Here is a 14269-nt window from a genome sequence, read left to right as displayed (position 1 = left end):
GTAGCCTGAGGCAAACAAAACTCTAGAAACAGATTTGAAATATAGGAATGGTTGGACAGTAAAACTTCTACTGAAAACAAAAAACACACACAAAAGAAAAACTAGCATGTGCGCTGATCAACAGTTTACTATAGCCCTCCAGCTGGCTATTGGTGATAATTAGACAAGTCAAAGAATACTGCTGCTCTCTATGGATCCTCTGGGTAGCAGGAACACAGCTAGACAAAAAAACACAAAAGAAGAGATCGCAAAGCCGCCCTAGTGTAACTCAGCTTTAATATGGTAAAGTTAAAAACACTACAATGGTCAAACTCCCATTGTGTGACCATAGATACAGCATAAGAATTCCACTGTGGCCGCACTCCTAAAACCACCTCAAGATCCCGACAGGAGGGGGGAGCCGTGGACGTTCAACTTAGCTGCCCGAATCTTGGCAGTACATCCGAGGCTATCCACAGGTGACCTCCGGAAGGAGGCCACACCTCGATAACGCATTGTCATGGCAACTGTGTGACGTCCACGCTCTCCATCCCCCCTCCCTCTATATCCTGCTCGTTTGGGTTTGTGTGTCCCAGAGATGCAGTGCCGGCTGAACCAGGCGCATGCACATTAGGATCTGCACCTGGAGTGTGGTGGTGGATAACCTCGGATATGCTGCCAGGATCCACAGCTCCCCCCTCATCTGTTGGGCTCTTGAGCTGGTTTTAGGTGTGCGGCCACAGTGGAATCCTTATGCTGTGTCTATTTTCACACAATGTGAATTTGGCCATTGTAATGTTTTTAACTTTACCATATTAAAGTCGAGTTACACTAGGGTGGCTTTGCGCTCTCTTCTTTTGTGTTTTAAGCTTCTACTTAAAGACAGAGTATGCAGCATTTTAAGCAATACTTCAGATTTTTTTTTTTCAGTGTCTTCAGTCTTGTCTTTTGCATACCAACTATAGAGAACACTGTTTTAGAATAAGTTAGGTCAGGTTTTTATTGCTGTCTCCCATTGGTGAGATTGGGACAAAAGGTAAGGGAAAATTTCCCCTACAGAGATGCTGATAGCAATACAAGATAGACAGGTTTGCTAACCCTCCCCAGCTCCATTCAAAACTAGAGAATCTTGGATTGAGTTCCCTTTCAAGAGAACTCACACTAAAAATACAGCGATGCGCCCAGATGCTGTGTGTGATAGATGTGACTGTAGCATTTGCCTGTAATAACTCATCCTAAACCGTGTTCTCTCTTGCTGACATCTAAAGACACAAAAACCCATTCTGAAATATTGCTATATCCTAAAAGAGCTGCATAAGCAGTCTTCAGTATAAGCTTTACTGTTGAACAATGCCAATTTTATATTGATTGAAATCTGTTTTTTTTATTGTTTTGTGTACACCTTATTTATATTTACTTATATTTATGACTTTACCTTAGGGATTTTTAAATAATTGAGGCTCCGTTCACATCTAGGGGTTCCCGGATTGCGGGCGGAATCACTGTTGTTCTGCCCGCGATCCCGAATCGCTTCAAATCACGGGACGCTCTTGCGATCCCCGTCACTTCCAATGGCACCCCAATCGCTGCGCAGTTTTAGCACGACTCAATGGATCGCAGTAAAATCGGGTAAATAGAAACCCGGGACGCCTGTTGCTCATAAGCAGTTCCAGAACTAGATGTTCTAGATGTGAATGGAGCCTGAATGTAATCTCTGTTGGGGCGTGAATTTACAAAACCTAACTTATATAAATGTTTGAGGTGACTTAACTGAATGTGAAAATTATGTAAAAAGTTTCCTTTTTGTACATGTTTATCTGATTTTGACCACTCTTGACCCTGATCATTTTCTTGGTTATAGAAAGGCCACTTTCCAGCTTCTACTTAAGCAAAAAAACTGATTTTTGAGTACTACCATCATGTTAACCAGCATTATCTTGTGAAACTTTGCTTAACCGCTTGTCGACCATATCACTTAGATATATGGTGGCAAAGTCACTCTACTGTGCTGGATCACATACCAGTAAGTGATCCAGCACTTCCAGGTTGGGGACGCACAGGTGCACCTCCAACGGCCCTCTCTCGCTAGGCGGTTACCGCGGACTCGATGTCTGCCGACACCCGGCGATCTTTCGTTATGTAACCAAGGCAGATTGCCATTCTGTCAGTAGGGAAGGCATTCCTGTGTTCCTTTTTGGTAAAAGTGTTTATTGGAAAGGAATGTAGCATTATTGCCAATGTGTTTTGTTTGTGTGGTCTGTTCCTTCTTCTGGACTTAAAGTGATCGTAAAGTCTTGTTTTTTTTATAAACATTTTATACTTCCTCTGTGCAGTTGGTTTTGCACAGAGCACCCTGGATCCTCCTCTTCTCGGGTCCTTCTTCGACTCTCCTGGCCCCTCCCTCCCTTTGAGTGCCTCCACAGAAAGCAGCTTGCTATGGGGGCACCTGAGCCGAGGCACACTCCATGTATCCATTCAGACGGTTCGGCCCTACCCCCTTTCTCTCCTCATAGGCTAACTGACTTTAATTGACAGTAGCGGGAGCCAGTGGCGCCACTGCTGTGTCATAGCCAATGAGGAGGGAAGTCCCAGACAGCTGAAACAGTCGTGGATATCGCTGGATTGAGAGGGAGCTCCAGTAAGCATTAAGGGAGGCTGAGGGGGGCTCCTGCACACAGAAGGTTTTTATTCTTAAGGAATAGAATGCATTAAGATAAAAAAACCTTCTGACTTAACAATCACTTTAAGCAATGCCTTTTTCTTGGATCCAGGCTGATTGCAAAATAATAACCTGGCTTTGGCAATAAGGTGAGCTGAATTCACAGCAAATAGTGCCAGGTTCTCTAGCTCAGTTTTGTTGACCACTATAACTGTGGAAGTAGCAAAAGGGAGAATCAGTGGGTTGCATGTTACCCTTCCAAAGACACTGCCACTTGGACTTGAATGGGCCAAATGACAGTATCTCTTTAAAGTGAATCTAATCTGGCCTAAAAAGTTTCTTTGATAGCAATAGCACTGAATGAGTGGGCCTTGTGGTGCCTGCAAGTACCTCTTGCTAGGTGTTGTATGGATCCCTTTGTACCTGTACAGACTCCCATGTATCTCAGGCCCAGGTTGTACATGAGAGTCCCAACTTCTGGTCAAGATATTAAACCCCTTGACACAAAGCCCCCTGAATAGGGAAGTCCTAACCGAAAGCATTTTCGATCAAACTATGTTTTTAGAAATGCCAAAAAAATTTTGTTACCGCAAAAGCAGTTAAGGTTGACAGTTGTAGTAAACCAGTGATGCAGTCTGTTTTTTTTTTATTTTAATTATTTATGCATCGTAGATATTATGTAGTATTCAAGCAAAGCTAGCTAGACATCATAGAGAAAATATAAGTGGAATATGTGGACAGATCTATTTTCCATTTCTTTTTTTGTAGATACATCCAGCTAAATGAATATGATTAGACATCACAGGCTTAGGTTTTTTTTTCCCTTCTTTTTACTATGACACTATGTAATGTCACTTTCACTTATTCCACATTTTTGCATTTAACTGAACAGTTGGAGATAGATACATTTACTGATTCTGCGAATGAAAACTAATCATTGAAGAAGTAAGGAAATTGAATCCTCATGAGCAATTATGAAAACAATTACTCAGGACCACAGTATTATTTTTATTCACATCTAATAGAGTTTTTTGTCTGTCATTTCAATTTTGAAAAGCTACGAACTCATCAGCAGATGAGCATCAAGTAACCTGTGATTTTCACTGGTCTCAAATTCCATTTCCAGTATAAAGCGATTTTGCTGAATGTTCACAAAGAATATAAAATACAATATGTGAACTTTTAAACTTGTTGAAATAGGGTTAACCTAGCTCAGAAGCATTAAGGATTTTAACAATTATCCATTTTTTTGGCGTTTTTTTCTTCCGTCAGATGAATGTTAACAATTCTTCACCCTCTCGTCTAATTTATGTTTCAATAAAAGTGACTTTCATAATAAAAATTGTTCTTATGTTTATCTAAGTGTTTACCCTGACCAGCTGCTGATTTCCATACTAAATGTCTCTCTTCAGTTTATGTAAGACACTACTGTCTGAAATAAAATATTTGACGCCGACAGGGCAGCTGAAATCCATATGGTTTCTCTATGGGAATGTTCATCTGTTGTGTTAATGGGAATAAAATCAGGATCCTTGTAGAGATCAGTGTACCATGGAACTTAGGCAAGCTTAGGTGATGCTTGAAATAGTTGTAGCCACTTAATGATTTAATAAAACCTGCCGGTCGCAGGCAATAAATCAACTAGCACACTTCCCTGCTCTAATCCCATTAGCATGAAAAATAGTAAGATCAGAAACACCACCTTAGTAATCTGCTCACAGAGAAATGTCTCCAATGGTCCTTGTTTTTGTGGTGTTTTTATTAAAAACATAAGTGATTTATTTTAAATGTTTGAATGTTCTACAAACAATGTAATTGTATTACCAGCACATTGATATTAATGGATGACTTTTAGATTAATAGAACTCAGAGAAAAACTCAAGTTTGCAGCATTTGCATTAGAAACACTATTCCATGTTTTTTGTCAGGAAAAGCAACAACACCTAAGTGGAAAATAAACCTGTTATTTATTGGTTTCTTGTTCTTTTAACAGGTGTACCATGGAAAAGAATTATAAAAAAAAATATATAAAAATACTAGGAGCTGTGTATAGCCACTCCTCTGTAATAATTGTGAGGCCAAAAAGATGCTTTATGGTTTACTGAGCTTCAATGATCTTAAAAGACAATACCTTCTTTAGTTCTTTAATAAATCCCCCCAGCCCTCTGAATGAGGCCAACCTGCTACAATACTTGGCTTCCTCCCGATCTAGCAGTCTTTCCTCCAATAATGTCTCTACTGGCGCTACAAAGTCCTGCCTTGCTGCTTTTCATTGTACTCTGAGTCCCCATTCCTTGCTATGGGTAAGTCATACTTCTAGTGGCCTCCAGCAGCCCCTCAGAATATGGCTTATCTGTAGCAAATAATGACATGTGAAGTATGATGATCTTCCAGCTGGGGATCTTGTTGAAGAAAACAACTCCCTGGATCGTTGAGGAAGGTAGGTATAATCCCAGGTACAAGGGGGATTTTTTAAAGGGCACCTTTACTAATATTTATATATACTCTATATGTCCAAAAATGTGCTGCACTACATGAAATGCTGCATATACATTTATTTCCAAAGTAATGATATATATATATATATATATATATATATATATATATATATATATATATATATATATATATATATATATAAATAATGTGTGTGTGTGTACAAGAACAATTGTTTTCAGGCATCCTTGTCTTCTCAAATCCAAGGTAAATCTCAGGTAAGCAGTCAAGTATACATATCCCCACATAAGGAAATGCATCACGGAGCGTTGCCAATTAAACAAATGGGGGACATTCATCAAGCAAATAAGCGGCACTATTAGCTGCAAATCAGGCTCCGTCTCCTTCAGCAAAGTCTCTGCGACGGCCTTGTGTGCCTGTTTTCCTGGGCAGCCAAGTGCAAAAATTTGCAAAGTTCAAAGATGCAATGAGTAAGTGGCCAAAGTCTTCATGTCCCCCCTATAACCACTCAAGGGAACATAATTGTAACATGGCATCTCCAACATCAAAGGTTTGCCTGAAACATAGTAAGCACTTAAAACTTGTGCAAGGGTGGGGGTGCCCAAAACTGTTGAACTTGTACACACCAATGTACCGCTACCTTTAAAGCGGAATTAAACCCCTGCATAAAAATAAATTTAAAAATGGCCCTAGGGTATTTCATGCCAAAATGTACTAGTATGAATTACACTTTAACACATTATGGCAGACTTATCTGACAAATGATCCTTTCTAGTGCTGTGGCATCAGCGTTCTCCGCTGTCACTGGTGCTTACATCTCCCACTTTTCTTTCTGGGTTCAGACGCTTGATTGACCAGGCTGCAATGACCTCAGTCCCAAGTGTACTCCAGGTACTTACATCTTCTCCTGTCTTCCTTCATGATTCAGACTCTTCTTTCGCTTGATTGACCAGGCTGCGATGAACTCGCTCCCATGCATGCACACAGGAGTCACATCATCACAGCATAGAGAAGGTGCCATGAATGTATGCTGAATTGTGCAAGCATCGCTTAGTTTACATTAACCACTTTACCACCGGAGGATTTTCCTGCTTTACGTCCAGGCCACTTTTTGCGATTCGGCACTGTGCGACTTTAACTGACAATTGCGCGGTCATGCAACGCCGTACCCAAACAAAATTTACGTCCTTTTTTTCCCACAAACAGAGCTTTCTTTTGGTGGTATTTGATCACCTCTGCGCTTTTCATTTTTTGCGATAATAAAAAAAGCGACAATTTTGAAAAAATAACAATATTTTTCTACTTTGACAGTTAAAAAATATCCAATATATTCAATTTTTGTCATATATTTAGGCCAAAATGTATTTAGCTACATGTCTTTGACAAAAAAAATTCTCAATGAGCGTATTTTTAACCGCTTTAAGACTGGAAGATTTTACCCCATTCCTGACCAGGCCATATTTTGCGATTTGGCACTGCGTTATTTTAACGGACGATTGCGCGGTCGTGTGAGGCTGTACCCAAATTAAATTTATGTTCTTGTTTTCCCCACAAATAGAGCTTTCTTTGGTGGTATTTGATCACCTGTGCGATTTTTACTTTTTGCGCTATAAACAAAAAAAAGGGACAATTTTGAAAAAATAATATTTTTCACATTTTTTTATATGAAATTCCCCCCCCCCCCCCAAAATGTAAAAATCAAAATTTTTTAACATTTTAGGCCAATTTGTTTTCTGCTACATATGTTTGGTAAAAAAAAACGCAATAAGCGTATTTTGATTGGTTTGCGCAAAAGTTATCGCAGCTACTAACTACGGGAAATTTATGTCATTTTTATTGTTTTTTTTTTAACTAGTAATGGCGGCGATCTGCGATTTTTTTTTTTTTTTTTGCGGGACTGCAACATTGTGTCGGACAGATCGGACCCCTAACTGACATTTTTGACACTTTTGGGGGTACCAGTGACATTACTACAGCAATCAGTGCTATAAATATGCACTGTTACTGTAAAAATGACACTGGCAGGGAAGGGGTTAACTTTTATTGGTGATCAAGGGGGTTAATGTATGCCTGGTGCTTACTGACGTGTGTGGGGGAAGGGGACTGTGTGACACAGGCACAGATCGCAGGTTCAGCTATGCTGAATCCTGTAATCTGTGACTGCCTGTCACTTAGGAGATCCGTCCGCTTTGTTTACACAAGCGGGCGGATCTCCACACTTGATCCCCGACGATCGGGGAAGAGCGGCGGTGATCACCGCCTCTCCTCCCCTAGCCCGACTCCCGCTGTGTCTGAATACAGCGGGAGCGAGCCTCCGGCGGCGCGCGCACGCCGCCCACAAGGGGAGGAGTCCAGCGACGTAGGTCTACGTCGCTGGACGATAATGAGCCACTTTGCCACAGTACCCTCAACGTGAGCGGTCAGCAAGTGGTTAATGCTGACAGGCAGGGAAAATACCTATCAGTGTTTTTCTTTTGTTTTTTTTTTTGTTTTGTTTTTTTTTAAGTTTTATTTAACTTTAAATACATTTCTGTTCAGCATTTAACAGATTTTAGCATTTTTGCTGAGCGTTGCAGAGCACAGAGCCGTAGGCTGACATTCACCACTCTGTGCTTGGAGCAGACCTGAGAACTGAGCGGTCAGTGGTCTTTGATTGCTCAGTTCGCGGTGTAGAGCCAGCTGGGAACAGCTGCAGCATCGCATTGGTTCTGCATAGGCGAAAATCCATATTTTACCCCAGTTAACAGAATTGAAAAAACAAATGAATTTACAGGGTCCATATAATAGGATCTAATAATTACACATTGAAGATGATACAATTGTGTGAATACTGCTCTTCATCATGAGCCAAGAATAAAACTTTTTCCTGATTCAGCTTCCCTATTCCACTATGGATAATCTGTTATTTTAGTCTCCATGAAGTAGCAGAACAGAGGGAACAACTTTCTCAGAGGATTTACAGTGGGTATAAACAAGAACCACCCCCCCCCCTTTTCAAAATCACATTTTGTTGCTTTGCAGCCTGAAATGAGGACAGACACCATTTTGTGTTTTATCCAGATTTATTTCCTCAGTGCAACTTATAACATCCAAGTGAAAGATATAACACCAACATGTAAAAAAAAAAAAAAAAAAGGATCGCCCCCTTGTGTTAGTATTTTGTTGAACCACCTTTTGCTTTAATTAACAGGGGTAGGCAGGGTAGGGTAGAGTGCAGGGCACTCAGATGCTACACCCACCAACCATGGCCACTGCAACTAAAGGGGTGTGGTTCGGACAGGGGGTGATGATGAAAACTATGAGCTTTCACCACCCTCAAACTGCAAATGTAAATTGACTTACTGTCCTGAGCTCCCTATAAGGCTGCTTTCACACTGATGTGTTGCAATTTACCTGCACTGCACTTTCCTGGGTTAGCTGATCTTTGCCATACTCTTCTATTATATCCTGCATTCTGGAGTTTTGGTGTGCTTTTAGAAAGTGCACCAAACCCACAAATGTCTACAGTGGAGAGCCCTCTGTAACCAGGGTCTGCGTAAGGATAAAATCTTACCACCATGAAGGCGAGTTTCCTGCAGGAGGATGACATGTGGCTTGAAGTACTGAAAAACAGCTGTTCGTTTGAACTTATTATTCATCCCCTGAACATTCCCAAGTGACAAGCCTTATAGTGTTAGCCATTAGAAATCATACCAAAAATAATCTCCCATGGAGTAATCGACAACTTCCTGATAGTAATAAAAAGGCTTCAGAAAAACATATGAGACCATATAGCTATGACTGGTGCAATACAATACAATAGTAGCTACTGACTAGCCTTTTTTTAAAACCCCTTTGCCATTATACTAGAAACTAAACAGAACAAAAAGGAAATGTCTTGTATGCTGCTTGATCCCAAAAACTGTTGAGGTCACTAAAGTTTGGCAGTTCTAGGTGACGGTTCTACTTCTCCAACAGGAGACTCTGTATAATTGGATCGGGTATCAGTGCAAATTCAGGGTAAACCAAAAATGTTAAAGTGCTTCATGTACATTATGTACCACTGTATGCATCCAACAACAGCCGCCAAGGATTAGAACAATCATAAGAGCACAACCGGTGAAAAGAATAAAAGGAACAAAAAAAGAGAAAATAGCTGAAGCTCAAAAGGGGGCTTCTTTTCAGGAAACAAAATATGGGTCTCAATGGGTTTCAAGGTTCTTTATCCAGCCACTCAGAAGCCTCTTGCGGGGTATCAAAAAACTTTACTGACCCTTCATGGTGAATGCAAAGCCTGCTTAGGTACAACATGCTATATTTGATTTCTCTATCTCTCAACCACCTCCGGACATCAGTAAAGGAGTGCCTTTTCCTCTGGGTTTCAGCTTGGAAATCAGGAAACAATATTATGTGAGCATTTTCAAACTTAAGATCCTGATGCTTTCTTGCTTCAGATATTAGCATGTCTCTGTCTCTTTAATTCAGAAACCTGACCAGGAAAGGCCTTGGGCTAGCACCTGGGGGCTGAGTACCCGTGGGAACATGGTGGGCTCTCTCAACCGCATAAGTTGGCTAGAGGTCCTTCAAAAAGAGAAGCTGCTTGAAATATTGCTCATCAAATATGACCGGCTTGGTCCCCTCAGTCCCCTCTGGTAGCCCCACCACCCACACAATAATCTCTCTCTGTCTGTCTTTTGCATCATCAGCCTTGTGCTGGAGTGATCTTACCAGGCCTTGGAGCTCAGATAACTGTGAGCCATGAGATATGTTTTTTCTTCAATCTCCAATATTCTGTCCTCGGCTGTTGAGCAGAGCAGCCTTGCACACATCTGTTGCCTCTAGGATGGGCTTGGTGATGGCTGCAGGGTCTGCTTCTGGCTCCTGAGAGGATGATGGAAGTGCCCCAGGGCACTGCCACGTCTGCTGTCTGCTCTATCCTCGTTTCTGACTTTTTGATGCGCGGGGAGGAAGACACTGGCACCAAGATGGCGGAGCCTGAGCCCTTGCATTGTGTAGAGCGGGTCTGTCACTGGTCTAGTGGCGCCTTCCCTTTGAGCTTAGAGGCAGTAGTCGGCATCCCCAGGATGGTGGAAACCCCAGCAACCGATTGCAAGGAAGAAGAATCGGGATTTAAGGCACTGAAACCGGATAATTACAAGAGGTTAATGGAGCTCGGGGAACATATGTCTTGCCGCGATCACATCCAGTTACACCCCAGCCGCCCCTGCAACTGCTTCAGAGTTGCTGTAGGCCTCTTGGTAGCCTCTCTGACCAATTTCTTCTTTCCTGGCTCATCCAGTTTGGATCAACGTTCTGGTCTGTGTTTTACCAAATACCTTCAACTTCTTAATATTAGACTTTACTGTGCTCCTAGGCATTGATAAAGCCCTTGAAATGTTTTTGTATCTATCTCCTGACTTGTGTCTGTCCACAACTTTATCCTGGTGACAGTGCCTTGCCACCCATAGTTAAGTGTTTGCTTCAATTGCACTACCAGGGACTTGAATGCTTCAGGAAAGCTCTTTTCATGCTGAGCTAATCAAAATGACCACAGCTGATCACAGTTGAAAGCCAAATGGCTGTGTGTGTCATTGAGAAGATGATTAGCTATACCTGATTGACTTTACAAGTCATTTTTAAGGAAGGCGCGATCCTTTTCCAACTCAATGATTTTGTTTTTTTTTAATTTTTTTTTTGTTTTGACATGTTGGTGTTCTATCTTTCACTTGGTTGAGTAAATTCAGCTGGATAAAACAAAAACTGTGTCTGTCTTTATTTCAGGCTGCAGAGCAACAAAATGTGATTCTTTTATATACCCACTGTACCTTACTCTGGAGTAATGTCCTCTCTCATCCTTTTTGTGTCTATGGGAAAAGAAATGAAATAAAATCTTCCAAATGGAACACAAAGCAGAAAAATAACACCTAACTCAAAAAATAAAAGTATATCTAAAGCCTTTAACCCTTTTCCACCTACCCCAGTGTCCCTATTAAAAAGTTCTGAATGCTTTAATAACATTTTTATGCAACAAAAAAAAAGTTCTGATTGCCAGGGGACTGGATAGATTGGCCGATTACATGACCAGTAGGTTTTACTGTCAGAGGTCATATGATCTTGAGCGGGTCCCACCGGTCACCAAAAACTGGTCCCTGTGCTGGGAGTGCACAATGAGCACACTCTTGGCACAGAAACATTGACTGCCCAGCGACGCATGTGTGCAGCGCGTGGGCGTTAAAACCCATTGTTTGGCTGATGCTTATATGTGTTAGCTGGTTGTGAAAGGTATTAAACTAAAAACAATTACATGTATGTCAGGGTAAAAAAAAAAACGTAAGTACATTTCTGCCATGCATGTACATTTCTCCATGTTTTATTCCCATAAAAAATGCCTTTTGGTCTTGCCAAAAATTAGCAAGAAAGAGACCATACATGAGAACATGTTCATGTATTGAAGAAAGGTACTCCTTTTCTTTCTTTTTTTCTAGACATTGTATAAGGCATTGTTTATACTATATGCTTATCAGGTGTACATCTGCTCAGTGAATGTTTTTTTTTGAACACCTCTTTATTAAATATCTATTCATGGTTTTGTCACTCACAAAATTTGCCTTTGAACTTAGGTGTAACTTAATTTTCATGGTATATTTATTCAGCTTTCACGCTTTTGTCTTGTGATAATGTTAACTCAAATATTTCATAAACATTTTTTTCCTGCCTAATAGATGATTTAAATTCCTGGCATGACGTTACTGCCATCTGCTTGATCCATGGACCCTCATAACTGCATTATAGAGTGGAATCGGGAATTTATTAAGTATTCAAAAACTCTGTGTGCGCCTCCTGCTTCTGGGTTTTATTTTATTTCTGTGATGAAATATAATGTAATTGGACTAAACCGAAGGCACAATCTGACTAGCTGGCAGCAAGCCTCAACTCACCTAACTTTTTTTCCCTGGTAGTTTTTTAAATTCTCCAGATATCTTGATTCAATAAGGCATCCCGTTTGAATTCTTGTTTTGCAGTTAGTAATAGGATAAAAAATGTTCACATATCTTTGTAATAGCAGTGGGACCTGAAATCAGTATGTGAAAATAGTGCACCATCATAGTGTAAAAAGTGGTTTGTATTACATCAATGCAATTGCGCACAGGCATAAATAAATAAATTGATGAATTCTATTAATATTAAAAAAAATATAAATAAATAATTCAATAAATATGAGTTTGGTGAATAAATATCAATAAACAATTTCGTGAATAAATATACATAAATACATATAATGTAAATACTAATATAATTGTGCCGAGCGGCTGGTCCAAAAAAATGTGTCCAAAGGTGATGTAGACCGTGCTCAAAAACTCAATACAATGTGAATACGTGAATAGTGTCCACAAAACTTGTGTCAAAACCAGCTCTTAGAAATAGGTATGGTGGGTCCCTTTAATGCCATTTAAACCCGCGTTTGAAATAGTGGCATTAAAGGATCGCACCATACTGCTCTACATCACCTTTGGACACACCATCATAGTGTAGAATGTTTTAGCATATTTTTTAGGAAGAAAAAAATAAACACTCACAAGTTAAAAGCAGAAGATGGCTTCTTTGTATTGGCTACATAACCCGGTTTCAGGGTACTACCTAGTTTAGGGCTAGTGACATGAGCCTGCTTATTACTTTAAAAGCCCACCCTTTCTGTAGCAATTGTGGCTAAAAGAACCGCAAGGAGTTATAATGATATTATTAGTGGCCATTCCTTTTGTGGCAGCCAGCTGATAAGTGGTTGATTTACTAAAACTGAAGAGTGCAACTCTGCATATAAACCAATCAGCTTCTAACTGCAGCTTGTTCAATTAAGCCTTGACAATAAAACCTGGAAGGTGATTGGTTTCTATGCAGAACTGCATCTGAATTTGCACTTTCCAGTTTTAGTAAATCAACCCTGAAGTGTTTCTTACATTGGCAACCAATGAATGAGGGCCCTTTACACTGGCAGCCAGTGTAAAAGTGCCCTGATGGGACCGGCAAGAGAAAGTAGGTACATTGGTAGTCTTCTGCATTAGGGTCTGTGGAAAACGCCACACATGGTGCAGTATATTGTGGATTGCAAAGCTAGTGAAGATCAGCCAGAGTCAGCATAAGCCACTTCTATTGGAGGAGGTTACAAGCTGATCTCAGGTATGTTCCAGGATTTATACATGGGATGAGAAGAGTAGACAGATTTATAGCTTCCAAATGATATAACCGTTCTCATTAACTGTCAGTCCTATTTTATCTCTTGTCTCGTCAGAGTTTAGCTTGCCAACTGTTTTTTTGAGACCATGCTCTTTTTTTAATCTTTGTTACAACAGTCATCATTAGCTTTTAAGTTTGAGTTGTCAACTCTGCCTTCTTGGCCATTGTACAATCAAATATTTACTCTGATATATAGTGATTTTGGATGTTTCACAACAATCAGAGAAAAAAATAAGTAGTTCTGTATAATATATCAAGACTTCTAAGCCCATACACTTGACCCTTTTTTGTTTTTTGACACATTTGCATACAGGCAGTCCCCGGGTTACAAACATCCGACTTACAAATGACTCCTACTTACTAACTGAGGGAGAAATCTACCTCTAGGAAGGGAAATTCACATCCGTAAGAGTTCTCATTGGAAAAAGGTGTCTCCACTGAAGCTTTATCACTAATCCTGGTTTCCACAACAACCCAAAATTTTCAAAATCCAGCTGTCCTATGGACAGAAAGTGAGGTGAAATCTTCTGAACAGGGGCACAGACAGCAAAACAAATGGTACAGGGGTGGTAACCCTTCCCTATGCTATCCAAAAAACCTAAAAAATTATTCTTTTGGCTGGGGCTACACTTAAAAAAAATGTACCTGTTCCGACTTCCAAACAAATTTCGACTTAAGAACAAACTTAAGCCCCGTACACACGTACCGATCGTCGGCCGTAAAGATTCGGCCGACGACCGATCGGCCGATTGTAGGCTTGTTAGTATGATGCTTCCGACAGCCGACAGCGCACTTTCGGCCGAAAAGAATCTGTCCTGCAGGCATTAAAATTTTTGTTGGCCAAAACCAGAACGGCCGATGGTTCGCCAGTCAGTAAAGAATTCGGCCGACAATCAGCAGATTTGCAAGACTGGGCATGCTCAGAGAAGAAAAAACACAGGGAAAGTTAACCATCACATGACA

Source organism: Pelophylax lessonae, assembly GCF_965119305.1.
Source record: "Pelophylax lessonae genome assembly, chromosome: 2".
In the NCBI taxonomy this organism is placed as follows: Eukaryota; Metazoa; Chordata; class Amphibia; order Anura; family Ranidae; genus Pelophylax; species Pelophylax lessonae.
The sequence above is the reverse complement of the archived record's forward strand: the minus strand, read 5'-3'. Positions refer to the sequence as shown.